Source organism: Sparus aurata, chromosome 4 (genome assembly GCF_900880675.1).
Source record: "Sparus aurata chromosome 4, fSpaAur1.1, whole genome shotgun sequence".
NCBI lineage: Eukaryota > Metazoa > Chordata > Actinopteri > Spariformes > Sparidae > Sparus > Sparus aurata.
This window is the reverse complement of record NC_044190.1, coordinates 25,695,076-25,722,223: the sequence shown is the minus strand read 5'-3', so window position 1 is coordinate 25,722,223 and position 27,148 is coordinate 25,695,076. Positions and strand designations below refer to the sequence as shown.

At 42.9% G+C, this 27,148-nt stretch overlaps 1 protein-coding gene across 14 annotated transcripts in view; it reads left to right on the top strand.

The window, feature by feature from the left end:
* zfhx3b (zinc finger homeobox 3b) overlaps positions 1-27,148 on the top strand; it is a 349,963-nt gene that overhangs the window by 78,164 nt on the left and 244,651 nt on the right. For 9 of the 14 annotated variants that reach the window (XM_030413357.1, XM_030413358.1, XM_030413352.1 and 6 more), the window contains one exon: positions 24,698-24,813. The exons of 2 other annotated variants lie outside the window; for them this stretch is intronic. The gene's annotated coding sequence lies outside the window, so the exon portion shown is untranslated. Of the gene's footprint in view, positions 1-24,694; positions 24,814-27,148 lie in introns of all 14 variants that reach the window. 3 more of the 14 variants (XM_030413356.1, XM_030413355.1, XM_030413359.1) reach the window with 1 other exon arrangement.

Below are 27,148 nucleotides of genomic sequence, written 5' to 3'. Positions count from 1 at the left end.
GTTTATTATCAACATGATATCAGTGTTTAATATTTTATATCACAGTTAACATGATGTGACACCCCTAATTGACAGAAATACGGATATCTTAGTGTACATATCTATCCCCTGCTGTTATTCGAGCCAGGAGTAGTCTCGCAGTAAAGACGTGCACCAGCATTTTTGTTGTGTTTGCACTGGTTGTGTTCTGAGGCTGCGCTTTGAGATCATGACAGTGAGATAGTTACTTACCTTGTCTAACCTCCTCCCCCTCACTCCACACACCTGACACCAATCTCCTTTGCACACAAACACACACACACACACACACACACACACACACACACACACACACACACACACACACAGTTGCTCCTCTGGTCAAAGCATTGCGTGTTGCTGACTCTCAAAAAAAAAGCGCCCCTGCCTGGGATAAATAATGGAGCCGAAGATGCTTTCTCCTGTCGCTCCACGCCATCAACTCCAAACGCTAAAGTTGACGACTCAGCTGTAAGGTGTCCATTATCTGCCATGGACACAAGAGTTGAGCAGGCCCGTCCAGCGGGGGCCACACTGTGTTAAAGCGTGCAATGGCGTCCCCCCGGCCCCCTCTGACAGCTCACTTCTTCCTGTGTGCCCTTTACAGTCACAGTAAAAAGTAAGGTGAAGACAGCAGACACCCATATATATTAATATCCTCCTCTGCTCAATGTCATGTTTATCTGCCAAGGTCATGATTAGGATGAACTGTGAACAGGTATGCTACTGAACCCCTCTGCGACACACACGGAGGCACGTAACAATTCCCTCCCGTCCTTCATCAGTTTGGTACCCTCACCAACGCACACACAGACACACAAACACGCACACATGCACACACACAATCTCCCTCTGTCACTCTCCTGAGTTGTTCATGCCGTTAACATAACCGAGTGTTTGATTCCCCTGCTCTCTGTCACTATTTATTCTAATATCTTCTGGCATTATAGCGGTAGCTCATAATGAGTTCTGATAAATTAAAGGTTGTATTGTTCGGCTGCCATGGCTGTCCTTGATCAGGATGCCAATTATGGAGGGTAATTTTCCCACTCTCCCCTTTTTCTTCCATATGTTTCTAACAAAAGGAGGTTTCTGCAGAGTAGATCAAGTTGACACACGATGACAGTTTCTTTTTTAAACCTTTTTTTCCCAATAATATTTCAATGTTATGATGGCACTTTCTGCATTTTTTCTCAATCCTACCCCCATGTTATGTTCTTTCTTTAGGGGCAGAGTACAAAATACGGCTTCTTTGATTCAATTGAAGATGTCACCCAAGAATCTTTAACGTGAATAGAATAGTTTTGACTCTCCTTATGAGAAATGACAGATGAGGACCCGGTCTATCTTTATTTGTATAGATGTAGTCAGACAAGTGTGCCTCTCTCTAACTAGTGCAAGTCTAAAAATAAGTAAATAAAACCAACATGCTCCAAGGCAGGTGAAGGGGAGGGGAAACCTCTGCTTTTTTTCATAAACAATATATGAGTTGCTTTTTGCAAGTCAAATCCTTAAAGATTTACTGCCGGCTCCAACTCTCAGCGCTTTTTAAAGCTGGCATGCAAGGGAAATGGTGAAGAAACCTCGGGTAGGAAAACAGATAAATAAAGCACTAAATAATTGTTAATGGATATTATTTAACTTGAAGTGATGTCTACAGTCGTTTTTTTGGGGACAGTAGATAGAAGATGTTCAAATCCTCAACCTCTTCAACTCAAATCTGTGTTGCCACTGCCTTCAGTGACCACCACAAATTCATCCAGAATCTGAGTAATATGTCCTCAGTGAGAGTGACCAGTAATTAGGGTCCTTAGATTCCCACTGCATGTTATCGCTGTAACAATCACACAGGGTGAGATGCTTTTTGACTGCTGGTTGTGCAGTGACCTGTGCACATCAAGCTTTTCTCTGCTTATTTGGTTGTCTTCTTTCCACACTAATGGCCATCGGGGGGTGAGTCCAGGCTTCACCTGACCACTGCTCACAAAGCTGGGTCTCTGGAACCGACAGGCGGAACAGAAATCACATTAACCCAGCCCGAACCGAAAGAAAAGCCTACGTACTCTCGCACATACTATTCTAAACAAAAACAGGAGGATCCTCACTGTTTTCCCCCTTCATCAGTAGCATGTGTCAGTTCGGCTCATTGTTGTTTACCGGTGTTTCATGAAGGCTGTCTGCCACCCACACCTCCTTCTAGAGGGCAGTCGACAGGCACCTTGCGAGGACACTACTGGGCTGACGATGTAAAACAGCCTGTGGGTGATGGCAGGGCCTGACCTCTTTAGTCAGCGAATAACAATTTTGTGATAGCGATTGGATAATTTACAGGATTTGTTGCCAATTAGTGTACCATTTTTCTAATTCAGTTTGGTTTCTCAAACGGGTCAAATGATGTGATGGCTGTTTCTATGTCCACAAAAAAATCTAGGCCACTGCAGTCTATCACATCACATCCTGCCTGTAGGCTTAAATGGAAGGAATGGAAGGTGAATTAAAGCTGAATTAGTTATCGTGGCAGTCATCTACCGGCAAGATTTTTTTTCTCTTGTAAAGATTGTGCTTGAGTTTTTTTTTTTAAGGTGAGTCTCCATGTCTCTCATCTTTCATCTGCGTGTGCAGCTCTGTGTCCAGAAGGCATCTAGACTCATTTCTTTTCTACCCTTTACATTGCACCTCATCATAAACTCCCCCCACCCCGACAATGCTGTGGAGAATAAATCGACCATATTTCAGCACTGATGCTCCCTGCCCATTCTCAGTTCTTCAGAGGGGAGGGCAGGAGCCCTGGCAGTTTGTTGTTTTTATTTAATGTGCTCCTACTTCCACGTCATATTTTCTGTCTTTAATTGATGCCCATGCCTGTGTTGTTGCCCAGTGCACCATTGAGAGGATGCTTTCTCCAAACAGGCCCTTATCTTGCTCTAATAGGCCTGGCACTCCTCTGAGGCCTTCAGCTGTGTCAGGCCACTGCTGCCTCGCTGCGCCTCTGGTTTGAACTGTTGCCGTGTTGCCCATTAGTTCCCTCTCCAGGCCTCACTATTCCCCCTGCTCATCCTTCTGCCACCCCACCCCCCAGCCCCACAGCCTTCCCAGTCCTATCTTTCACCTCTGCCTGCACTGCTCCCCACTCCCAAATGTTTCATCAGCTATAATATGAGCATGCTTTCACTGTAAACATTCCTCTTCTCATTTTTCTCTGCAGTTCCCCTCCGCAGGTCTGGTTCTGTCTAGGTAATTTGTGTGTTTTGGAGTCACTTTAGCCCATGTGCCACCCATCACAGTCGGCACCCTGCAGGGGGCCTCCCTGATAAAGCCAGTGTGTAGGGTGCATGACTGCATCTTATATTAAGGTGGCACCAGATTTGTGTTTATATTAGTTTTGGGGTATACAGTAAGTGTGCGTATGCTTATGCATGTGTTAGTGAGTGCCAACATTTGTGTATGTAAGATATAAAGGTGACATCTAAAGTGCAAAATGCACGGCTCTGGACTTGTAGGGCATCTCTGAATCAGAGCCTCTGCGCGCATTGATAGATTGGCAAAGCAGTTTGTTCTACCAAATTTAACAATGATATATCATTATCACAACTTTGGGGGAAATCTATAAAATCAATGTGCCTGCCGGTGGAGCAGGATTAGTATTTCTAACACGCTGAGAGAGTGTTAAAGTGCCTGAGTATGGATCCCAGTTGTGGCTTGGATCAATGGCATTTGTGGACACTAAGCTCAATAACAAGCCATCCAAGAACTGGTTAGAAGAAGAAAGAAATAGATGTGAAAAGCAAATTTGCTGGTAGAGAAGCTAATATCCTGTACGCGCCTGGCTGAACATGAGCTGTGTAGCTGCTGGCGGGTGAAGAGGGAGTCGAGGGCAGGAGAGGAATAGATTCCAATGCTGAAATGATACAGATACAAATGTAGCTGTCATTATTGATATTCCTCCATCATTGATATTGGCAGACAGGGATGAAGGATGTAAAATACATTGATCTCAAAGGGTGGGGAAAATGTATTGAGTGACACGATTTTATTTAGATATTGAGTGTTTTCAAAGACACAACCGGTGCTGGAGAGGTTATTGAGAAAACTGTTCACTGAATATCTCTGAGATTTTCCTGTTTTTCAGGGAGTGATTCGCTCTCAGATAAGAGTAATCATTGACACCCCTGTTTGAAAGGAGAAGAGTGAGATGTAAAGCTCTGTTTGCATGGTTTCTGCACGGTAGAACAACAAGAGGTGAGGCAAAGCCACCGTAATTGGATCTGTAAAAGTCAAATTTCCTGTTTAGCACTCAAGTCTCGAGAAGATGACAGTGTTGTTTTTTTCAAGGATGGAGATGTCTGGCCACAAGGACAGTGTTATATCATGAAAGCAGAAAGGCAGGCCCATTGAAAACACACATTTTTCTCAACAGTGAGCAAAAGGGAAACAAAATTTCCATCAGTTGCTCACTTTACTGAGTTCTGTACCACTACAAAGAATGAACAGCAGACAACACTTCTGACTACAAATCTGCTTCGGCCATTTGATTAATCGATCAAACTTCAGTTATTGTAACAAATGGGTGTTACGTATTCACTTAGAAAAGGGTTAGGTTACGATACAAGTTTTTGCCTCGCACAGATCACAAGTTGCTTTCCTGTTTTCTTTTTCATACAAAGAAAATACCTCCAAAACAAAGGCTCCTTTGCTTAGCTTTACTGTTCTAAATATAGGGACTATTAAATATCCTAATAGAACTGATTTGTTACTGATAAACAAATATATTGTTATGTGCATTTTGGCTATGGGCTTAAAATTGCATCATTATAATTCGTAAACACATCAGACTATGGAATCTGGATTGGTACATGAATTGTTGATTTCAGTAAATGGCGTCAGCATTGGCACCATTGGAAATTGTCCAATAAAACAACACTGACATAAAGAAGGTCATGATGTTCAGAGTGTGAAGGACCTACCGTGGTAATGTTACGTATGTGTTACAGAGATATCTACCAGTTAAGTTAGCATGCTAACTAGCCAGCTCCAGCCTGTCCTGTCTCTTCATACCACTTTGTACCTGCCTGCCTCTCCTGTCAGCACCTGGTGGCTCTCATCATTCTTGAAGTCATAGTCTTGGTCAGAGCCACTGTAAATCACCTCCATACTGCATTCTGTGTTGTCAAACTGACCTCAGTCAGTCTTGGAGGCTGTGTTCAGTTGTGTTCTCTCAGGGCCCTGTTCCCCGTGGTGAATACCCGATTCTAGCCACTGGCTCCATGACTAACTGAGCCATAAGCTAATTAGCTAGCTACAGCTAAGGATAGCTAAGGTTAGCTAACAAGTAGCGACAGTTCTTGGGGGCAGCATAAGAATCCTTTTTATGGAGCTACCTCTGAATTCTGGCCATCTTCTACAAATTACACCTTTAAAGCAATGTCCCTGTCACATAGTCACAAACCTTCTCTGCATCTATTCACCTCAGAAAACATTACCACACACAAACTATAGTTCTTATTTGCAGGGAGAATCCTTTTTTCTTCATCTGCCAACACACTCCAAGAGATAAACAGGACATTTTCTCTCTGTCAGTGATTCTGATTGCTTATGTGCTGTTGCTCTGTGATTGTACATCCAACAGTGACCGGCTCTGGCTCTAGAAGTAACTGTTGGCAAGCAGAGGAAAGGTAGCAAGTGAACTGTGGTCAAACAACATCACTTCCCAAAGAACAGAAGTGGGCCATCTATAGAAAAGGCCTGATGATAACAGCAAGACAACAACCAAACTTATTGGTTTGGAGGATAATACAAAGGCGAGAATGATTGAGTGGAAGGGGGAAAGAGGAGAGATTGTTCTTGCAGGCACAAAATAACGCCAGGTACAAAAGGGAAGCGACAAGGTAAAAGGCAGATGAGATATTGTGCCAAGAGGGGGATGTGAGTTGAAAAAAAAAGAGTGAAATTGAAAGCTAGGACTACATCTGATGGGGCCAGTTTGTTTTTACCTCTGTTTTGACAGAGATGAGAGATAGACAGAGGGGGACGCGAACAGGGCGTAATTAAACAGCCTAATGAGTTTGTGGCTCTTTTTGAAGACTGTGTTTAAATGGAGCTCTGGTTTTGTGGTAGAAAATCTTCTCTTTCAGAGATGTCAAAGAAGTTTCTGACAGAGCAGTTATCACAGCATGTCAAATTGCTCCAGCTCAAGAAATGATTTGGATTTTTTTTCTTTTCACAGAGTGCTTCGAAACAAAAGCCCCCCACCCCCCCTCCCCTCTTCTCTAATTTGCCTTGGCAGGGTCCCGCTGGGTGGGGGGTCCGCATGGACAGAGAGGGCTTTGCCAGAGGATTATAGGATGAGAGGGGGTGAGATGAGTGAGTGTTAGTGTGTGTGTGTTGGAGGTGTGTACATCTGCGTGTGATGGGCATGGGGGGGGTGGAGGTGGGGGTTGGGGGGGGGGTTGCAAGCAATTTTTCCCAAAACGCTGCAATTGTCCCCAAGATTGAACAGTGCAGAACGGCAACGCTCATTTTCCAGTCTATTCATTATCTCCTCTGTATTTACTTATCTTTGTCTCACAAGGAAAAAAAAATCAGTGTTAAAAGGGGCCATTTCATGTGGAGAGGGTTTTTAACAGAGCTTTACGCTCTGACATGGTTGAGTTAAACTAAACTGTAGTTGTGTTATGAAAGCAGTATGAATAGCAAATTAGTACTTTCTGCTTTTCAGTGGTATTATAAACTGTATTAGATCCCTGATTTCTTCAAATTACATTTCCCCGAAGACTCATTTAATGTCTTCTTTTAGATGAAATTCCCAATTTTGTGGTGTTAAATCAGTGCAAAGAAAATGACACCATTATTCTGGGACAAAAATAATTATATAGTGTTTTTTACTACCTGTGCTATAGTAGTTTATGATTTTATTTCTCTCTGAAAATAAATCCCCTCATAAATGATTCATTCTTGGCAAGAGATCATCTGACAAGGAATAATAAACCAGTACTAGCGAGTCATATTTACATTCAAATAAATGCAGACAAAGGAAGTTCATATGAAAAGATATTTCTTCTGTGTTTGCGATACAATAAAACATAGTTGTCACTGTCCCTCTCAATGACTGTCAAAGCTGATTTACAGGTTTGTTTTCCTGCATCTGAGAGTTTGACACAACATCACCACTGCAGATTCACAGAGAATTGTTTTTTTTTTTTTTTTTTTTCTGTTTCACTTTACTACTCATCATGTCTTTCTCTGATACTGGGGTGAGGAAACTGATTATTTTATGCTGCTGCTTAAGTGTAAACTGCAGTGGTTCGGTGATGGTTACACAGCTCGCCAGCTGTGAGCACATCATCAAGTGATGTGTTAAAAGCAAATCAATAAAAAAAAAAACTAACGACGAACTTGTATAATTTAAAAAGCTGCTGTCCAAGCTTGCACAAGTATAAAAAACATAGAAACAGGTAAAGCACTGAACACACTAGCTTGTTCAGTACTTTCATAAACAAGAGTAAAGATGAGCAGAGAAGTTACTGTGCTGCAGCTGTTGCATGGTTCTTGTTGCTTTCATGCAGTGCAACTACAATGTAGCAGTGTCGTGGTGACGTTAACGTATCTTATAAATTAATACAATTTATAAATCTATAATCTGTTTGAGACTATGTGAGCCCCAGAGGCAGTTCTTTTTTTTCTTTTTTGCCCAAAATCTGTGCAACAAATTCAATAAATCCTACTAATTGCAATTTGCTGTGCCGTGATGTTGTGACCCAGCTCTCCAAGAATAACTCTGATGTCAGAGGATGTTACTGTGTTGTTTGAGGGCCCTGAAAAAGTAACACTGCTGCACTGCAGATACAGAAAACTCTGTGATAGAAATAGCTTGAAGAAACATCTCCTTAGGGCACACCTACAGCTCTTCCCCTGCACTTCAAGAGAAAAAAAAAATCCTATGAAAAATCCTCAAACAATAAGGTTCCCCCCCCCCCCCCTTCTAACTTAATTACTGATATTTCTCTGTTATAGGTACCTGATTTGAGAGAGATAATTAGGTGGGATATTGAAGTGGGCCTCCAGGGGGCTCAGGTCTGGTGGATCAGGCGCACGAGGATGAGGGGAGACACCATCTTTTCAAATTATTCTGGGGGGCCAGTGCTCCCAAGCAGCTTATACAGCTAAGGCTCGGTAATTAAATTATAATTTAACCTGCTATGGGTGGAGTGGCAGGACTGGACCAGGCTGGGGGTGCTGTGGCACTGACAGGATTTACACTTAATGAAATAATAAAGCAACACCAGCGAAGGTAGCTGGCAGTGAAGAAACAGACGCTCCACCACTTGGTTCTGTGTTTATCCACTCTTCAGCGTTGGGGGAAGATTCAAAGCTAACGAGTCTCTCCCTCTCCTTCCCCGTCTCTCTCGCTGTGTTCTGTAGTCGAGTGCAAGTTAGTATAGTGGGTGGCACTGTGTTTCAGTCAATAGAGTTTTTTTTTTTTATAGTTTTGTCTTTATTCTCTCCGCATTTACCTTATATATGTTTGTTTGTGTGGTTTGTGTTTAGCTCGGACTGCCACCACTGCCACCCTCTCAAGTTCAGTATTTATATAGACACAAAAAAAAGTCAAAGAAAACATATTTGTTTCTCACTCATGGCTGTATTATTCTATATTTACTCCACTGTGCTTTGCGGAGAGGGCTTATGTTTCTAGTTGTGCATGCTAATTCACTGTTGATTAATTAGTGTTTCTCTGTGGGGAGCCTTAAAGTGCATGTAATTAACAACTCTCTGAGTCCAGAGTACCAACAAAATAGCTGACTCTCAAACATAAATATTGCAGAAAGCAGGAGCTCATGTTGAGCAGATTTGGTCCTGAGTAAATTGATGTCGGCTGGCTGGTGTCGTGCACAGGTCATTACATTTTGAATACATTTTTTTGATCCTCCTAATGTGAAATGTTTTCTTCATTTTTACTCAGTGCCCAGTACTAAGTGGGAAAATTCGGATACACGGCTGCATTTAATATATGTCAGTGAAGTTTATTCTCCCAGCCTCCTGATTTCCTGCGTATAGAGATAATACAGTCATACGCTCACCATCAGTCAGCATGATGCATTAATATAAAGTACTACTTAAATCCGTAGTATTCTACATGAAACACGAGAATAAGCCAAAAAATGATTGAAACCGTGAGAGGGTGAGTGAGAGTGATACAGACACAAAGATTTAAAGTGCGAGCAGGTCGACAGAAATATGGAATCCACCACATCTGTTTTGTGTCACCGTATCTTGTTTCCTCCCCTTCTCTCCTCGTCCTCCGTCTCTGCAGCTGTTAAGATGGATGCCTCACAGTGGAGGGAAGAACCACGCAGTGTTTCCTATAGCCCTGCATTGCCGCAAGCTCATTACAACCCTCCCTTCCAAAAATCGCTCCCGCCCTCGCCTGCCCCGCTCTCACCATCCACCCAAGCCTAAATCTGCCCCCACCCCAGCCTCAGCCCCGGATCCAACCCCAGCCAGCATGACAGACAGGCCCAGTTAACAGTCCCTGTAAGCGGCGAAAGAAAGCCGAGCAGAGAGGTAAAATGACTGGACCGCAAATGACAGGTGTAGTTAAAATAGTGAGGCGCAGAAAGGCTTGAGGACAGAGAGCCGGGGCGGCACTGTAATAAGCAGGATGAAGGAGCTCAAGCATTGCCTGAGTTTTCCTCTCTCTTCCACTAACATCCTTCCTCAGGCAAACAAAGGGAAAATAAGAGAAAGTTAACTTTTTCCTTTAGACACCTCCTCTCTTCATTGAGTTATTTCTCTCATGCCAGTCCTGTCTTGCATTGCGTCTTTTGAGGCTGTTAATGAAGCATTATCGACATAATGCAGGACATTTCTAAAATTCAAGATTTTAATAACATGCTGTTTGACAGGGCTACTTGAATTGCAAATGGGCAGTGAGGCCATTTTGTTTGGTCCCCTTTGGACTCATTTAGATGGACACAGGAGGGATTTGCCTCCACTGCTGATCTGCATCTATTTTCCCTGCCTTTCATCCTTTTTTCTGTGTTGCCTTTTTTTATCACCACCTTTCCATCAAATCCCATCCAGCCTCATGTTTAAAATAATCAGTTTTTTCTTTTTTTGTGGCTGCTCCTTGCCGGTTTAAAAGATTGGAAGTGTGTAAATGGCAGTCGTGAGGTGAAGGGGCAATACTGTTGTTGGACCAACAATTGGACATTGCTTATTCATAAGTTCAACTGTCCTTGTAGCTAAGACTTTGTTTCAAGTCAACCCAAATAGTTGAAAGAAAACATCAAAATGCAAGTTAAAAATTAAAAGTCACTTATAAAAAACAGACAGTCCAACAGACTTCATGTCTTATCTACTCAAACCTGCAGGAAAAAAGCAAGCAAGCTAGAGGTCAACGATTTTAGAATTACACTCATGTTCGTCAGGTATCGTGTTTACCAAGCATCCTAGTATAGCATGTAAGCATGCTAAAATTTGCTAATAAGCACTAAACTTAGTGTTAACCCACTGTTACACTGTCTATTGATTTGTGGATTACTGTATTTGGCTGAGAGGTTGAAGCTGGAGAGGAAACCCATATTTCAACTCCCGGGGCATGCTTTGGTAGCAACTTGTCATTCATAAGGTAGCCAATGCCAAAGGATACCCTGCTTTATTGTCTAGTTTACTCACGATGCACCAAAATCTACTAAATGAACAGCATGCTGTATTAAACTAAAGACTTGAACTACAAATTAAGATAATAAACTCATTTGGAAAATGTTTTCTGAGGTAATAAATCAAATGAGAAGAAGAGTCATTTTCTCATAAGGTTACATAAGATTGGACTTCTTTGCAACCAGCACTTCCAGAAATCTCATATTTTTTAAGCAAATGCACTAAACACAAAATGTCACTAGTTCTGCTGGTATTTGGTCATAACTGACAAACTCTGATCTAATCATGGCTGTAGATGTTAATTTATTTAAATTCATTCTGAGGGGAAGACATTTAATGGCAGCCCATCAGACAGTTGTAATGACACCTACTAACAGCCACAAATGAGAAAGATTCAGGGGATCACCAGAAGTGATCAGTAGGAACTCATCATCTGGGATATGTTTGTCTATAAAAAATTTCAAGGCGTCCATAAAACCTTACTTGACCAACAGGAAAACATCGCCATCATTTGAGCAAAAATAACACATAATAGATTATAGCCACCAAATAGTTATTTATACCGTCCTTAAATTGTGCAAAAAAAGCCAACAGATTAGTAATTATGCTCATTACTGTTACCTACATTTGAATGAAGTGGTACTTTACTAAATGTGTTACTTTGCCCCTAAAGCTGTTCTTTCCCTGATCAAACTCCCACTGCTGTTTAAAATGATTGCGTTCTGTCTCCTCTCCTCCTCTTCTTCCTCCTCTCGCTTGCCCTCCTTAACTCTGATTCCACCGCCTATCTGATTGGTATTAACAGGATTATCAATGCTGCTGCCATAATTAGAAGCAACGCACCACAATTACTGATATAGATCAGGGGGATTAAACTTCATTATGTGGAGCTTGCTTCCAGGCAATAAATCTAATGCGTTCTGATCGTATATGGACTTTTGTTGATACCTACATGTCAGTATTTATAAAATACTCTGCCACTATTTCCACAAGACTTATAGTGGCTGATAATTGTTGGCTCTCAACCCGCATTAAGCCTGGCAGATACGGTACAAGAGAGTGAATGAGTCGTCTATCGTGGCCTGCGAGCTGACTCCGAGTTGAGGTGATGCCAGAGTCTTTATTACAGTACAATATTTGGCGTGTTTGATACCGCATTTCATCTTTATTGAGCCATAAATTTAAGGGGAAGTGACAGGAAAGATGGGAAAGAGAGTGTGGTTATTGTTTGACATCAACTCCCAATGTCACGGCGCACCACATGGACCAAAGTCTGCTGAGCAGTTGAACGCTCCCATAGTCAAAAACACGATATAGTATGTTCTATCATACTGGCCTGAGTTACATTAATCTCCCGACTGTATTAACCTGAATCACTGTGAGGCCTCCTGTTGAGGGAGCTTCCCGTCTATGTGCTCGCTGACATACACAGCGATAAAGATTACGGCCATCTGGAGGAGCTAAATTTAGCAGGTCCCTGTGCAGTAGAGGAACATCTGTCTTTATCAGCGGTGGTTAACTCGGTACAGGAAACGCAGCACATGTAATTCATGCAATATTTAGATGAGAGGGTCAGAGTGCTCCTGTGGGGATGGAGGCAGTCTCTGTTGCGCAGACGGCATGATTGACCTGGGCCTGGTCTTTGGAGAGAGGTGCCAGCTCTGATCGCTTGAAAGGATGAGGCAGCACACGGGAATGTCATTCTTTAACTCCCCCGTCTGCTGATGTTGAGCTTCTGACTGATAAAGCAGTAACATGGCAGGACTGCATGAAGTCTAAATGATAGTGACGTTGAGATAGTTTAGATATTGACATGCATTTCTGGTGTCATCGTCCAGGGGTATAAGGTAACTATGTACAAATGTATGCTATTTTACGCTTGTACTTTATTTTTTCGTGGGAAATAATGTCAGTTTAACTCCTCTACAGCTTCATTACCCTGCTGATTCAACAACAAAACATATGAACTACTTTTAAAAGATTAGTCTGCCCAACAATTTATAAAATCTGTTAGTTCCATGTCGACCTTCTACCACATTCATATGTTGTTCTCATGCTAATGATTCAGGAATACAGATTTTATTCCTATATACTGGGGCCGTCCTGCATAAAGAATACATTGAATTTGATCGTTTAAATTTCCCCTCCAGTCAAAAATATGTCTCTCTTATTGTTGAATGTTTGACCTTCACTGTGTAGAATGATGTTTCCACAAGATAGTGTTTTGCACATCCACTGTTGTATTGTACTTTTTCTCTGTGCTCATTTAGAATTGTGATTTAAGGACGATTTTTGACATCACAAATAATCCTGATCCAATATTCTGCCTAAACAATGACGTGGAAACTAAACAGCGATATAGGAGACGTCTTGTTTCCAGCAGTTAAACTTGTAAACTTGAAAATATTTGCATATTCACATATTCTGGAAATTTTTAATGAGGCGGGTGATTTTTTATGCTTTTTTTCCCGCAAAAAACATGTCCGACACACATTTGAGGGGATCTTTAAGTATACGTTCCTATCAATACTTCTGTGCTTTAAAGGGAATTTAAATGCAGAGCTTTAACTTTTATTTGAGTCTTTTCATATTTTAGTATTTAACTTCTGGAAAAAAAAAAACCTGAATACGATTTCCTCCACTGTTGTAGTCTGCCAAAACCGAGCGAGGGCCTTGGAGAAGAGGAAAAGCAGCATGTGAATGTAAAAACATAAATGAATAATAATAATGGACAAAAAGATAGGCCAGTCTCTTTCTCCTGAATATTCTATTCAACATACCAGAGGAACCTTGGGTGGATTTCACAAACTTTTAATCCCGAACAGTATTCTACAATTTGGGTTAGAGAGGTGGTCATTATTTCTGTGCTGAGGAAACAAAGAAGCGGTCTCATACTTGATTCAAGTCTGGAGGGGACCAGATGTGTTTGATGTAAAGATTTGGGTTCTGTTGGAACAGATTTCCTCCTGCCCATCTTATATGATGAGAATGGAATGAATGTCTAGGACTGAAACATTGCAGAGGCGTGTGTGCAACACGTAAAAAAATAGCACATTTCAAAAATCCTTCCCAGAGATTTTTGGTATTATTTTGCTCTCCCTCGTTTTTCCAGTAGCATGTGCAGCTGTTGTTGGGGAGTACAATGCAGTTCCTTTTTCTTTCTTCCTATGGTTGCTCAACCGTCACCTCCTCTGCCATATTAAACACTCAGTCAGTGTTCAGTCAGTATTTCTTGGCAACGGACCTGTCTTTTCTTCGGGGTGTCACGCCGTAGTGTTGCTGTTACATTGCGCAAATCAAAGCCCAACAGAAGCAGAGAGAGCGAGAGAGAGGAAAGCTGAACAGACCTGAAGTCCTCCCAATCCCCCACCCACACACATTCAAACGCACAGACACCAAAAGTCCACTAAAACACGATTAAGTACAGACGTGGATTCAGCTGAGACGCACACATCTAAGTCACCGGCCTCTGCTTCATTTGTTTGTACATGCAGACATATTGGTAGAGCTTAATAGGAAGTCTTTGAGTAACTATCAGATACAAGGTGTTTTATCAACTGAGAATAGTCCCATCATCTGAGCTACGTGACAAATAAGCAGGCCTTTTTCCTGACACAGAGACAATATAAGCAACTTTTTTTTTCCAGAACGGATGGAAGCTGTACTTTAGCAAGGTGATAAGCACACAAAATAGCTGCAGTAATTCTTTTGAAACTATTCCAATAAGCTCCCACCGGGGGAAGAAACTCTCCATCTTATTATACCAGTCATCCACTCACAGATACACGGCGATGACACTTGCGTAAAAACAAGAGTCTTATTCACGAGCTGGCTGACCTTTTTTTTTTTTTTCTCTCCTCTCTCTCTTTCCCGCTAAGTGATCTGCCATTGTGCAACAAGAGCCTCATTCAAAATATAACATTATTGAGAAACGAAGCCAATAACCCGTTAAGATATATGAAGCTCATTTGTGAAATGTTTGAGAAATGGCTGCCAGGGGGTTGTGGATGGATGCAGTCTCTGGTGCCAGTGCTAAAAATTCAGAAAGGGGAGGTAAATATTTCAAATAAGAAAAATATCACCATGAAACCATTTGCAAACTTAAAGGGCACACGCACGCACACACAAACACGTACAATCTACCAAGCGTTGAAATGACATGATATAAAAATGCTGTCCTTCATGCTCCGCAGCTGATGTCTGATATTTCATCCTTGTTTTGTTTTTTTATTAAAGATTTAAATGGGTTTACATCGCCCAACAAATACAAATTAGCCAATTTCCCTGACACCCACTCTGATCTAATGGGGAGGATATAAAGAAGAGAGGAGAACAGGATGGAAGGCGACACTGTGATTGTAATAGTGGATTATGTTTTCTATGTGAATTTGATACATTTAAAGAACACATGATTTAAGTTATAAGTGCTGAGAGGGGCGGCGGTACATTCTGGTAGATATGACATGTCAAAATAAAAGCATCCCCTCTCTTAAGATTCACAAATAATTTTCAGGATGTCAGCATTGTTGTCAGCAAAATAATAAACCCCGGCTAGTATCAATAGACATATGCTGCTTTAAATATAAAGGTACAGTTTGTCTGTTAATGGCATTGAATAAATAGGAAACTTCTAGTAGCCTAACAGCTCCTTTCATCTTATTTTTTGTCCTGCGTCTTTGTCTATCGACTTTTCCTGCTGATGTTTTATCTTCCGCATTGACTACATTTAATTTCTCTGTCTCGTTCTGTCGTCGGCTCTTATGTCTCTGCATCCTCAAAGTCAATCGATTATCTCCACGACTGAGCTTCTTGCGCTCGTCTGACGCGCTGGGTATCTATCCTTGGCTTTCTGACCCGGGCCAACCCCCTCGCCTCACCCTGTGGCTCCTTCCGAACTTTGATGGCAGCATCCATATCCATGTCACCGGTCTGACACTGTCCGTCCTGCATCAATAAACATTTGGGGAGGGCAGATTTTTTCGAGGCTGAATAATTTATAGTGCATGATTAGAAACTCTATCCGGAGTGGAGGATCTTGTTGCTTGTATGTTTGTCTTGGATCTTTACAATAAAACATGACCCAGTCTGATTAGAAAGTCCGGTGCCAGAGAGCTTGTTGGGTGTGTGTTTGAGTGTGTGATCGTGTGTGTGTGCGCGAAACACTGAGAAAGAGCGAGAGAAAAGACAATTGGAGGAAGGGTTTTGCTCAGAAGTGGTGCTGGATGAGAAGACATAGTAAAGAAAAACTCTATTAAGGCTTAGGACTTTCATTAGACCATCTCTGTGTGTTCTTGACACACACACACACACACACACACACACACACACACACACACACACACACACACACACACACACACACACACACTGAGAGAAAAAAATGGTAATGTTGGTGCATTTAATACAACATTTTTGTTGTCACACTGCTCACTGAGACATCTTAGCCTTAATTATAGTCGCAGGAAATTGTCAGACAACTGCAGAGGAGCAGGCCCATGTGATTTAATGAATCACAGAGAGTCGAACTGAGTGTTATTTCAAAAATATGAACATTATCACCTCGTAAAACAATTTATCATTGTATGACTAATAACATGCGCTTGTAATATTATGACAGTGATCCCTAAAAGTACAAGCCTATCAAATCTATCAGGGCACTGCTGAATATGTATTTGAGTCTTTTTTAGTTCATCTGCTTTTTTTTTGTTGAGTTTATGTCAAGCAGTTTATTTAAACAACTTACTAAAGTTGATCTTGCAGTAGCACACTCAGCAGGGGGCCCCCAGTGAAAAATAAAAACATTGCACTGTCAGGGAAAATAAAAAGCCATTATCTTTATTTAAAATGTGCGTCTGTACCAACACAGTCTGGAGCCTCAATCTTCACCATTGACATCTGAAAGGATGTAAACTTTGAAAGTGATGCATTCTTCCCGTCCCAGCACCCCATCACTTTTAAAAATTGCGGAGGAATATTTTCTGCATGCTCCACATCTCAAATCTTTTCAGTCTCTCACAGTTGACAGGGGCAGATATAAGAATGAGCGTCTTGCAGGCCCTGTTGTCCTTCACTGGGGCCTGCGTCTCTTTGTGTTTTCAAAAGGGACAGTGGAGGGGGCGCATCATGAACTTCTCATCATACAGTAGCCGTGTGTGTGTGTGTGTGTGTGTGTGTGTATTTGGGGTGGAGAGGGGGGGAGGAGATGGCGGTTGTTATGTTCATTAGCACAGTCAAAATGCCTGCAGGCATAAGCAGAGGAGGAGTGAGTGAAGGAGAGCAGGGAGGAGGGGAGGAGGGGGGTGGCTTGTATGGAAATTGACCAGTGTGCTGTAACTGTTCATCTGGTGTAGGCCTTTGAAGTGAGCTGTTCAACACTGCAGCCCGCCTTGTTCTTGATAATTGCCTAAATGATCTCCATGGAGCGCGGGGTTGTGTTACAACTGAACTAATCCAGGGGCAACCCGCTGATTTGACAGAGAGCTCTTCGCTATGTCAGCCCCCCCCCCCCCCAACACACACACACACACTGGCCAAACAACAGCCTATCTTCCATTCTGTTTCGTCTGTTTATTAGACTAACACAGCGGGGGGTGTCATGGTAGTGATGTGGGTTCTGGAGGCGCAGTTGGGGTAGGGTGGTGGTGGTGGTGGTGGGGGGGGGGGGGGGGTTCTGTTTGTTGTTGGGATGATGGCCTCTGTGCTCCCCAAGCTTAGCCACACGCTTAACCCGCACTCCTTGACATCATACCCTCCGCTCGCCCCCATTGATATGTAAATCAGCGGCAGCCCCGTTTGCAAATGAGGGAGGAATAATTAGTCAGGAGCACTTAACAACAACAACAATAATACACGCGTCTGATCCAGGCTGAGCTGCTCTCTCTTTGTCATCTGAGCTGCTGCTGGCAATCAGACAAGGCCCCCCCCCCCACCACCACCACCACCACCACAACCACTCTCCCCTCTACCCCTCCATTGCAGCACTAGAGACACTGGTGGGTGGTGGGGCATCCACAACAAGTACAGTGTTTGGCCTTTCCGAGCCCCACCAGGGTTTAGGGAGCCAGTGGAGCATGGAGGCCAAGCAGAGCCCTAGGCCAAGAGCGCCGAGTACAGAGCACAGCCTGGGTTGGAGACCTCTCTGGTATGCGGGGAGGTCAGAGCAGAGAACGAACCGGAGAGGAAGTAATGTGGATACCCTGAGACCTGAGCTTTGTAGGTCCTGGAGGAAGAAAGAGCACCGTCGCACGTACGTCCATGAAAAAGACCAGGCTTAAGTGGAGAAAATGAAAAGTTCAATTTCCAGTGAGGAAAGTACCGTGTTAATGTGTTTGTTCTCGAGGAAGAACTAGTCCGGAAGAGAACACGAATAAAAAAAGTTGATCCCAACAAAATGGCTGGTGTGGAGGGGGGGCTCCATTTCGGGAATATGACTCAGTACCTTGACTGGGAAAAATAGATTATTATGTCCAATTTACATACAGAGCCGGAGCTTCAAAGAGGCGGGTGTCATGTTAGAACTCCGGTGCCAGGCGTAATGAAGAGCCCCCCTCCCACCGTCCCAGGACGGGCCCAGTGGCAGGGTATCAGGTAGACGAAGGTCCCATATAAAAGCGGCCCCTATGAATTATAAATCATAGGCCACTGGAGCCACAGCCTGTGGGATACAGAAAGGGGTAAGAGGGACTGTATTCCCGGAACAAAGGACAATGATGGGAGGGGGGGTTAGGCGGAGAGGTGATGGGTTAGTGTTGTACGGTAAAAGTTAAAGAAGGACAGAGAATTCGATGGTGTGTCATTGTCAAACACACTGTAAGTTAATATCTCTGTGGTAACGATATTTACATTTTAATCTATCCACGCATGCAGTGTGTTTATGCTCCCTTCATGTGTGATGTAAGAACATTCCCCACCTCATGGGGTGGCAATCGGGAGGGTTTAGAATTCTGAATATATCCTCCACCATTTTGTGTACGGGCGCAGACACATATGAGAATAAGCAAGAGCGCACGTGTTCTACTTTGTGCTTGTGTTCATGTGAAAAGATTTCTGAACCAGCTGGAGTTCTCTGGCCCTCCCCATTGGTCAGTGGGTTGTAGGCTTGGTTCAGTCAGAGGTGATTGAATAGAAATATTGTTTTTTTTCCTTTTTTTTTAGGGGGGGGGGGCATGCTGATGAAAGGTTGATTGATATGGTGTCAGGCGCTCTGTGATGGATTAAATTGTGTGTGCAGACGTGGCCCTGGCCAGTCATGGCTGTTGCTGCCTTTTCCGCCAGCCACTGCTGCGGCAGCTTTAAGAAAATTTGATTTTCGCAGCTCAGAAACACACGGCAGCCCCTTTCTCTCCGCTGCCTGACTTCCATTTAGTTTGAGAGTGCACAAGTGATTCTTTATTGGATGAAATCTGCGCCGGATTGGATAAAGTGTTAGAGCGCTGAGCCATCTATCACTATCACCGCCCCAGCTCCAGTTTCATTTTAAAAGAAAAGAATAAAAGCAGAAAAAAACAGAAAAGAAGAAGAAGAAAAACAGACAGCCATAGGATGTTGGAGATTTGAAAATTAACTGTGGCAAGGGAAAAAAAGATCTATCCTCCAACCACTAAGCCTGTTTCCTCTGTTGGAGGATACCAAGCTTTTTTACTGTAGAGATGCCTCCATGACTCACTAGTCTCTCTCCGAGCTGTCTCTCTGCTCTCGTCTCGTCTGCTGACCGGCTCCATACCTGTTCACACTCTGCTCCATGGATCTGGGTGCTCTCACAAAGGTGTTGCTTTTTCCTCTTTATATGATCCTTCACACAATTCTGACATCTTGTGATGCTGGTACGAATACAGACAAATGTTATGTTAGCAGACCTTGAGGAGAATTTACCATGTGTCAGGCCTGTGTGGACTAAATGTTCTTCTACTGAATGTCAGCGGAAGCTTAAGACTTCTTAGCGACTACAACAGCATATGATTCTGGGAATAAAATAGATTAGGGCCAAACAACATGCTATATATCCATGTTATTTTTGCTGTTGTCTTTACCAAACAAGCACATTCTCTTATATCTGGAGAATATGATTTGTAGGTCAAAATTATTTCTGGAGCACCACGATGCTCCTCTTGGTGTGACACAGTTCACCCATTTTTTTTTGGGATTGCAGCTCCTGTGACTTGACAACTAACAACATGTGTGATGCATGTTTTTCTTTATATGATTTGTCATATTTTTCTGATCTTTTTAAGCAGTTTTTTTTGTATTTATGTATATGAACAGCTTTACAAACTAAGCTCATTTAAAAACACATCTAAAAACAGAGATGGCAGTATGGATTCACTCAATTGCTCCATCTTGTAAATATCACTTGCTTTCTGTTTTTAATATCTAGCTTATCCAAAGCTTATTTTCCCCAACGAAGAAAGACTCAATATACAAGTATATTCATGCTATATTCACTTGAAGAACATGCTGACAATTCTAAGTGAGTGTTTTCCAGAAATGTATTTATTCTGGATGTGACAGACCAGATCAAATAGGTTGGTCGCTTCACAGCCAAGTCGGCCTGCAGACTTCTGAGTGACAGTTGGAGGAAACAGCAATGTGACAAACCCCCTGACCCCCACCGAGCACCACTCCACTCACCCCAGACCCTGCAACTTTATTCCAACTCATCAGGCCTGCATCTCTTGTCCATCGTAGCCGCGCCATGCACGGCTCAGTCTAAACCTGTCAATTAGTCAGACGACTTGTTTGTGCACATCTGACCATCTCTCTCTTCCATTCATTTTTAAACACTATCCCTTATGTCCCAGAGTCCGTCCATTAGAACTCTGCTGCACAAAGCAAATGGCCATGAATTTACCTCAGGGCGATGCAGACGAGAGCATTGGAAGGAAGGGAGGAAGGAAGGAAGGAAGGGAAAAGAAAAAAAAAAGAGAGCTGGGGGAAAGACAGCGGCAAAAATTGTGAAACTCCTATGTGTTTCATTTCGTCTTACATAATTCATTTTGAAATGCATCTTGGATGATGTAAATCTGTTCAGAGGCACCCTCTATTCCAAGCCTTTACACTTAAATGTCTCTGTGGTTGGAGTGTCCTGAGGCAGTTTGGACCTACCAGCCTTCCCCACCCCCAGCCTTAATAAATCATTATGGAGCAGAGCCGCACTTATCAAGCTGGTCAGAGACCTCTAATGAGCGCAGGGACCACGACTCTGCACAGCCCCAGAAATATTTTATTAAGAGCACATTTAAACACACACTACTCATGCTGTATGACCACACTGGTGAGCCCCCTGTATCACATCTGCATCATGAATAGCAGGCCCCAGACCACAGACTGTACGTGCGATCCGCACTTTGTTTAAGCTGCAGCTCACACTGTCCTCCAGTCTGCCTCGTCCACCGGCCGACACTGAGTGCCCTCTACGGAGCGCTTGGATTATTTCCTGGATCCTGATGGCTCCTGTGGGGCCCTGTGACCTTTGCCCTTGTGCTCTAGTTATGATGGTCCTTCAGAGAAAAGGACATACTTTCAAGTCAGACCCAGGTCGTCTCCCTGAATAATGGTCCTCAGCTTTTTTATGTCCATTGTGTGTTTTATGTGTGAGGCGCGGAATTATGGAAATCGACATGCACAATTCAGGATTTTCATCGAAAGCATGAACATTTTTTCTTTTCGGCCCCCACTGAAAAACTAAAAAACCATACTCTGTCTTCTCTGTGAGTCAGGTTGAGTTAATTGATAAAAGTCAGATGCTGTTGTCTAAATAGCTCTCACAAGAGAAACGCTTTGCTTTGAATACCACTGAGCAACCTTTTTCTGTTTGACAGCTTTGTCAAATCAAACAGTTTTATGATAGAAAAACATTGTAGCTGGTGTTGTTTAAATGATCCCACCACTGTTGTACCTTTAAAACAAACAAACAAAAAATAACTCAGTGTGCTGCTGCTCATGTATTTCTCCTACTAAATTAATGCAGATAAAACCAGCTGGTTAGCTTTCTTTCTAGAAATACAGAGAGATCATGGCACAGGTTAAGGCCAGTCTCTTTGATACAGGCAGACAGTCATTAAAGAAATGCTCAGGCTCTCAGCCATGAATCCACCATTCAAAAATACCTGACCCAGGATAATGGCAAGTACATTGTTAATGCATCATTATTTTAATAAGATGGAAAATTACCAAGGCGACTGAACAAAGTCAGAATGAGCAAGGACTCGCTGACAGTAATAATAAAAGGTAAGAAAGGCTTTCTTTTACATTCCTTTTAAGTTTCCAACATCCAAGACTGGAGAAAACTAGTGAGAAAAAAAATCATTACGCTGTTGTTTCATCTGACTCTTTTCTTCCCCAGCACAGAAACACCGGGCTGATTAAAGATGACTAAAAACTAAAACCGACCGAGCTACATACTTCTTCTCTTTCCTCCTACTCTTCAACTTTTATTTTTAATGGAAAATCGGCCCCGAGCTCGTTTACCCAGGAACAGAGGGATATAAATGTTTTAAAATTTAACCAAAAAAGAAAAAGAAAGGGGAGAAAATGGAATGGAAGAAGGAAAGGATAGGTAATAAGAGAAAGATTTTAATCTCAATAATTCATAAAGTAGTCCTTCAATCCCCCCTTTTTTTTTCTCTGCTGACTGGTGTTTGATGAAGATACAGGCTTTCTCTCTGCTGGGCTCCAGCAAGGTAAATGTTGTGCGGTAGATAGGCCTCCAATAAGGCCAATATATGAGACACTTACCAGGGGGGAGAGGGGAATATGGCATTACCCAGGCAGAACATAGGAGAGGAGAGCGGAGCAGGACGGGATCAGAAACAAGGTTAGAATGGCAGGAAAGGGCCTGAGGGAAGCGAGGCAAGACAACAACTCAGACTGCACACTGATTGTAGCACCTGGGGTCACGGGGTCAGTGAGAGGGTGGGACATGGGTACTTAAAGCTCGGAGAAGCTATGTTTGCTCATATCGAAATCCCCTGCAAAACTAAAACGTCACTGGCGATGTTGTTAGACTTTCATTAGCGTGATGCATTATGCGTTTTTTAAAATTATTTTGATGATCTGATGTCATCTATTTCCTGTAATTTGCACCCCAATGGTATAGTTCTGGTCCAGACTTGTCAGTGAAATATACAGTGTAAAAATGTAGAGAGGATGGGCAGGCTGAGAGTGTCGAGAGAGAGAGAGAGAGAGAGAGACAGAGATGAGGAGGAAGGAAGAGGGCTTTGCTGCTCTGAGGTACAGCCCTCTGATCTCCTTTTAAGTTGTGGCCCAGCATGCTCAGCAACACAGCCAGTCAAACCTGCAGCCCCCCAGGGTTCAAGCTCCGCTCAAAGGGTTCTCCTTTCTGAGGCTCCTCTGCGTAACTGCCAGGCCACAGCTCCTTTCCACCTCAGTGATCACACACACACACACTCCCCGGCCAGGACTCGCATGTTGACACTCTGTTTGAGGAAGCGTTCTGTGATAATGTCCCAGTATTGATCAGCTATCTGTGATGATAGCTGCTGGGAAAGCGACCTGAATTCAATCTGGAATAATTGTTAATACTGGATAGGTGGCTCAGCCTGCGGTCTGCGGGAGTGGGGGGGTGAGGGTGTCGGGGTCCAGGGTTCACCAAAGGTGAGGGGCCCTCCCTCCCATCTGTAGTCCTGGGAGTCAAGTTCAGCCAGAGGGTCTATGGGGGGGACTGGAGGTCTGGACGCCGTGTCCATCTGGATCAATCTGCATACAGAGGCCAGCTGACGGAGACAGCCGCTCCTGGCTGGCGACAGGAGAAGATGGCTAAAGGGGACGGTTGATTTGGGAAATGTGATTTTTCTAAGCAGCGGAGAACTGAACTGCTAGCCTTTATATTTGGTTAATGCAATGCAAATTGATTTTCAACATTGCCATCATTGCTTATATCTCACTGGTTCATGTTTATTTGACTTACACTATGTATGTGATGGAAGGATGCTGTCAGTAATTACTTTATTTAGAAAAATAACTGACACTAAAATAAAGTGACAGTAAATGTTTAACTTTGCAACTTAAATGCACACTTTTCAAAATCAAACACATTTTTAAAAAGCGAATTGAGATATAAATGTAATTTTTTTTTTTTTTTTTTACAATTTTGCTCCTGTAGTGGACGACGGCAATTGTTTTGTTTGCAAGTAGTTGTCATGCATATGCGAGCGTGTGTGTGTGTGTGTGTGTGTGTATAAAGCATTCATGAGATTAGTGTGAACCTTGTCCTCCCTGAAGGTGCAGAGGCCAGGCACACTGCCGCCGCTCATATGCATCTCTTTTATTGTCTATTGTGCGTAATCACAGTCCTCTCGCTTCTCAGTGCCAGACTTTTGACCCTTTTTATTTTGCTGTCCATTTTCAGCTGCCCCGCAACCTAACAGGCATTAGACTACTGAACAGATGTGCAGGGGGCAGCCAGTGAATGCTAATGAGGGCTTCTGAAACACCAAATCCTTTTTCATAGTCTGGGTGACAGAATGATGAAAAAGTTGAACAGGGCTAATGATGAGTAAGATGGATTTATTGAAATAAAACAAACAAACAAACAAACAAAACGGAAGAAGCTTTTTAATTACAGCTAAAAACCCATAAGTGTGAGGAGTCATAGGCCCACATGTGTTGTTTGTGTGTCTGCACGTGCACACATCCTCTCATGCCTCTTGCATGCGAGCGCGTGCACGTGTGCGTTGCGGCCGCTCGTGCGTCTGTGCGCGTGTGTCCCCCAGGCTAGACAAAGCATGCTACTCCTTGGCAGTTCCCCCCTGTCACGGCAGCAGAGGCCTCAAGTGTGTGCAAGTGTGTGTGATCAATCTCACGTGGACCAGTCATGGTGTCAGGGCAGCAGTGGATCTGACTCTCCCTCTCACTCTCTCTCTCTCTCTCTCCCTCATCTCTCTCTCTCTCTCTCTCTCTCTCCCCCTCTGTGCTTCCCTTCTCTTCCTCGTCTCCCGTTTCTCTTCCTCTTTCTCTCTCGCTCCTCTCCATCCATCCTTTCCTTTGACTGTGTGGACAGTAGGAGTAGCCGGGTCAGGAGCGAGCCTATAGAGCGGCCATCTTTCTAGAGGATAATTAATGCGTGCCAAGCTGGAGGGCTGATCCCTGCCGCCCGCCCGCCGGACTCACTCCAAACAGGTACCAGTGCCTTCCCTTTTCTGTGCAGCCGCCCTGCTCTGTTTCACTTTGTCAACTGAGCTCTGCTGACTGACTGATTTGCTGACCAGCACTCACTCATGCTTTCACTTTTTTTCACACTGTGTGTCTGTCTCTCTCTCTCTCTCCCTCTCCCTTTCTTCTCCCTCCCTCCCTCCCTCCCTCACCCTTACCCCCCCCCCCCTCACACACACACACTCACACACTGTACACAGCATGCACGCCCATTATAGAGTAACTTTTAATAGTTTTTGCCGGAGTGAGAATAGCTTGGTTTCCCTGTTGATCTCCATTGTGTGGGTTTACAGGTTTACAGGTGTAGAGTCGGAGAGACACGTTTTTTATGCTCCGAGGTGGCAAATGTCATGTTTTTCAAGTTGAAGTGGGTTGTCTTTACTGCTCTGGGCTGTACTAGGTGCTTCTACACCTCTGATCGCCTCTGATCGACTTTCTCAAAGGTTACAGCTTTTCTCTTTTCTGTGATTTTTGTGTATTTGATGTGTTTCTCTTCGCTGAGATAAAAAAAAAACAAAATGTGTGGCAAACTGTGATGATTCTGTAGCAGTTAAGTCTGTTTGACTGCTCTGCAACTGTTGTTACTTCTTTTTGCCCTGAAGTGGTGACTGAAATGTTGCAGTTTTTTGGGGAATTACAAATTCATAAAAATTAGATAGACACAGAGAGATTTTTATTTATTTTTGTAAAGGAAGGAATGTTAGAAAAGGTCACATTTACCAGATATTGCAGCAAAAACTTAAACATTTCTTATTCGTTTCTCACATTTTCAGATTACAATGACACATCATGACTTTTAAAGTGAGAGTTCATCAGTTGATACAGTGACAGATTTTGTTTTAGACAAATGTATTATATCTGCGTGACTTTGTAGAAGAATATAACATGGATATCACATTTAGTCTTGTTTTTCAAGTTTAGACCTTGACCATTAGTTCTGATTGACAGACTGGATCAACTTTCAGAGTCCTGTATGCGAGCAGCAACTTCACAGATATGAAGCAAAGAGGAAAAGGTGTTTCCTGTAAAATGTCACATTCATTTTTAGGTGATGAGATATTTTTTTCTAAAGGTTCAGCGCAAGAATTTCTGCTTGGTGCTGCTCTGGAAGCCTTGGGAGGGATGTGTGTGTGTGTGTGTGCGTGTGTGTGTGTGTGTGTGTGTGTGTGGGGGGGGGGGGGGGTGGGGGGGTGGGGGGGTAATTTGGATAACACATGAGAGACTTTAAAGAAATCTTAACCTTTTACTGCTCGAGTGCCCACCTGTCAAATGTGCTTAAACTGTCATCATGCACAGTGTTGTATTGTAATGTACCTTAAATACATTTAGCATTTATTAGATGAGGCTAGGTGACCCATTTACAAGTTGTTTGAAACTTAATTTACACACACACACACATCCAACCAGTCCAAAAGGTTAATGGCTGACAAATTAACCCCTGCAGCATTATCTTACAAATGGCCCGCAGCATATGATAACCTATAATCAATACCACCAATTACGTGTCAGACAGAGGCTATTGGCCGTGACCTGTCTCTCATGAAGAGACTTTCTGAGGAAACAGGATCTGCTGCACTATGCAGATGCAGGATCTCTCTCTCTGATGTCATTACAGACACCTGGGACCACCTATCACCCCCTGACTGCATCCATGGATCTGATCCTGTTGCTCCATAACCTCGACTTCTTCTTCTTCTTCTTCTTCTTCTTCTCTTCTTTGTTAGTCTGCATCTTTATCCTCTATTTTCTTCTTATTCAAGTTATTTCTCTTTCTCTTCACCTCCTTTTTCAAGTCAGTTTGGTCTGTTTTTAATCATTTGTTAAGAAGAATAAAAAAGTTTGGGTTCCCTTTAGTATAGAGTTTAGCAGTTTTAAATGTTATGCATATTTCCACATGAGCTTCTGTGAACTTCTCCGACATTATTTCATCCCCCAGATACCTGAAACATATATGATTACTTTATACAAATTCATTCATTATATAATCTATCATGTAACCATTTAGATTTTTAAATTGTTGCAGTGATTAATATCGATATCGTCTCAGAAAAACGAGTTCAGATGTTTTTTCAACAAAATCTTCAGTGATGAAAGGCAGAGAAACTGTGTTTGTCTCATCCCTGGGAGGACATGACTTTGGACGACTTCTCACAGCAAATCGTTGCAGGAATCTTTCATAAACCTGAGCTTCCATAAAACTGAACCTCCAGCTGCAATTAAAACAAAATCAAGTGACTGTGTTCATTCTGGAAATCAGGAGCACCAGATTAAGGGCAGTGCCTCCATCAAAATGTTATATCGC